This window comes from Triticum urartu, chromosome 2A (assembly GCF_056163025.1).
Source record: "Triticum urartu cultivar PI428250 chromosome 2A, HENAU_Tu73, whole genome shotgun sequence".
In the NCBI taxonomy this organism is placed as follows: Eukaryota; Viridiplantae; Streptophyta; class Magnoliopsida; order Poales; family Poaceae; genus Triticum; species Triticum urartu.
The window spans coordinates 373,593,215-373,596,626 of NC_141874.1; the positions used below are offsets into that span (position 1 = coordinate 373,593,215).

Below are 3,412 nucleotides of genomic sequence, written 5' to 3' on the forward strand. Positions count from 1 at the left end.
CGCAACTTCGGCACGAAGGCCTCTCTCCGATGGCGGTCCTGGGGTAGGGTTTCCCGTTAGTACTAAGCTAAGCCATAGCCCATAGTAGCATGTGGCTGTACTGGAAGCTACATCAAACTGTACTTGGAAGATCTCATTTCCCAGGACGGCAATCCCCACCAAAAACCTGTGTGCAAGACCCCAGTCGAGCGCATTCACTGCAAGACCCCGATGGGCGCAATCACTTGTAGACGCTCCCGTCAATACCATTCCGCCCAGGGAGTAGAAGTAAAATAGTATATAGTTTTGGTTTTCAAAAGTTTTCACAAAACATTGCCCCAAAAGAGGGCAAGTTTATTTGTTTAAAACTTGTTTGATTTTCAACCCACCCATTTGTGCAAGCGCGGCCAAGCATGATAGTAAGTCTTGAACCTAAGGCTCTAGATAGTAATAATATTTTGCAAAACTTTTGTAAAACATGCATAGTATTTAAATTCAAAGATATATGAATAATATGAAAATATAGGTCAGGGCATGATCAAATTGCAACTTGCCTGTGTCTTGAAGTTGATTCTTTACTTGTTATCGTCACTCCTTCATTTTACGGTATATCTAACGATAAAAAAAATACTTCAACACACAACAAATCCAGATGAAGATCGAAATGAAAGATTCAAATTAACAATATAAATACATTCGTGGGATAATTACCATGTCGTGGCTATGGTTGAGATAAGAAGTTTCTTTGGATGCGAATATGTCATAGATTTTATTCTAGGGTGGGCCAAGTTTTTTTTTTCAAGGTAAGATCATGGTGTCAATATATAGAGTGATTCAGAGACAAGTTTTGATAACCAAATTTTCATAAAGAAACTATTTAGAATATTAGACTTGTGGTCGACTATGGGAATTGAAAGTTATGAGTTTAGGGAGTTACAACTAATAATTTACTAACTCCAAATTTTTGTGGTAGTAACATATGACCACAAAGATTTCTAGGGATCAATCTAAGAAATTTACCTAAGCATAAAATGTAATTGGTCGAAGATGTTAAATTATGAGTAAGGAAAGTGATTTGATGGTGTTGAGGCTAACATATGAACTAAGCATGGTTGGAAAATTAAGGTATGGGTCCTAACTGAAAGGTGTGGTTCTAGGGGCCAACTTTGGTAATTGGAACATTTCCATTTGGTTTCCAGATTAAAAGATATAGCAAATTACTCAAATTCGTATTTAAATCAAAACTAAATTTTAATTTACGCAAAACTGAGATTTATAATTTTTATAATAAAGTAGAGGTCTGCAGCTATCCAGGGATATCTTATTTGTCAAATTTGGACAAGCGGTTTAAAAGATGTGATTTTTCTAAGTTGGGCTAATTTTCTGAAAAAGAAACGAGGTAAGAAAAAGAGTCGCCACGTGGCAGAATTCTATAGGCTAATACTGTTTCTTTTTTTAAAACAGAGAAAGAAGGCTGGCCTCACCGGAGATGGAGATGGCCGGCAGCGGCGGCTCGGACGTGAGGTGATGCGGTGATCTCCGGCAACGAGGGAGAGGAAGTCGGGGTGATTCTCCAGAACACGACGTCGGCTCCTGGTTCGCCTTCAGGTGGCTGCTAGATGTCACCAGAGTTGGGCGCCGGAGTCGCCTTCAGGTGGCTGCTAGATGTCACCAGAGTTGGGCGCAACTCCGGCCGAAAGCGGACAACGAAGAACTCGTGCTCCGGCTGCGAGTTTTCAAAAGAAAACAGGGTCCATAAGATGCGCAATATCGAGATATGAAGGATGGAAGAGTTAGAATGTCTGCTTCACCTCGAACTCGCCGGAAACTTCCACGAACAGCCGCGGTGTCAAGCAACTCCGGCGAGCAATTTACGACGATGGGCAGGGGTATATGCTCCCGAAGGAGAGGGTTTCGAATGAGGAGAATATGGGTGACGCCCTAAGATTATATAGAGGGTCAGGGGAGGTCGGTACAGGCAGATCAAGGGGCTCAACGTGGCCATTAATGGTTGTTTTATGCGTGTACGTTTCACGGCTTCATGCATCCAATTAACGCAATAATGTTGGGTTTTAATTTCCTGAATGAGTTCTCCTTGCATTCCTCTTTAATTTTCGTGTTGGAGGAAAGTCGGAAGGATGTCTGTGGTTAGCACTAGAGGGAGAGGAAGAGGTGGAGGTGCCATGACAGTCTCTATGTGTTCCTGAAGATTGAACGAACAGACAGGTAGACGAAGACCAGCGCATGGGCCTGCGCTAAGTGAAAGAGAGATGGGCCTTAGTGGGAAAGGTGGCCCAAGGGAAAACAAAAAAAACAAAAAAAGCAATAGAAGAGATGGATGGGCTAGATGGGCTGATAGAGAGAAAGCATAACTAATAACAATATTAGACTAGATAATCAATGAATAAATGGCTCGCTCTCTCAGAATCATTAGTTAGATCTGAGAAAAATGTTCACATATTCTGATTGATTACTTCTAGCTTAGAAAAAGTGGTTTCATAAATAAATAAGCAATAATTTTGTGTACGTACATGTTTCGATAATGCACTATGGGCTTCATAATTTTACCAACATAGTTCTTAGTATCTTATGAATGCCAAAATTCCAAAGAAGAAATATTAAATACTTCCAATCATATTTTTGGATAAGTCATATTATCTCCTCTCATTGTTTTTATTTATTTAGTAATTTGGAAATATTTATATGACACTATAACTCCAAATAAGATCCATCTTCAAATAGAAATCCAAATTCGAAGAACTTCAAATGAAATATTTATTCGCCACATTTTGAGAAAGTCATTTTATTCCCACTCTATTTTTATTTGTGGTTTCAAAATATTTCATAGGTGTCCAAAAGAAAAACAATTGAATGAAATATTTGAAACAAGAATCAAAAGGTTTTAATTTCCCATGAAAATCATAGCAATTCACTCAATAATATCTTATTATTAACATTCCAAAATTTGGAAATTTTTGGGATGTTACAAACTACCACCCTTAAAAGAAATCTCGTCCTCGAGATTTGCAGGGGCTAGCAAGAAATAGGTTAGGGTTTGGGTTCCTTGGGTTACTTCCCCGGGGTTTGGTCATAGCAGCTGCAGGTTTGTGGTTTATCCTTTTCGCTACTTGTCCTGAGGGAACATCTTCTGTTATATATAAGTCTTGCCTTCTAGTTAACATTCCTGTGTCTGAGACTCTTGGCACCATTCTTGAGTCCTCAACGATCTGTCGTATGACCCAATTATCATTCCAGGGTGTTCGGAAACTACCACCCTTAAAAACAAACTTGTGGGGGTTCCATAATTTCTTAATTCCATGATGGTTCTTCCTCGAGTTTCTGTGGTTTAGAACTGGGCTTTCCTCAAAATAAAAAGTCTTTCTCATAATCCATAGACACCAAAACTACTACCGAGACTCTCATGGTGGTCGAA

General features: G+C 39.4%; 1 long non-coding RNA gene across 1 annotated transcript; it reads right to left on the minus strand.

Moving 5' to 3' along the window:
* Positions 1-533: 533 nt before the first annotated feature.
* On the minus strand, positions 534-2,186 carry LOC125541449 (uncharacterized). The gene is made up of 3 exons (XR_007297535.2): positions 1,791-2,186; positions 1,464-1,705; positions 534-591 (listed from the first exon to the last, which is right to left on the minus strand). It is a non-coding gene; the product is annotated as an uncharacterized LOC125541449 (long non-coding RNA).
* Positions 2,187-3,412: the final 1,226 nt, after the last annotated feature.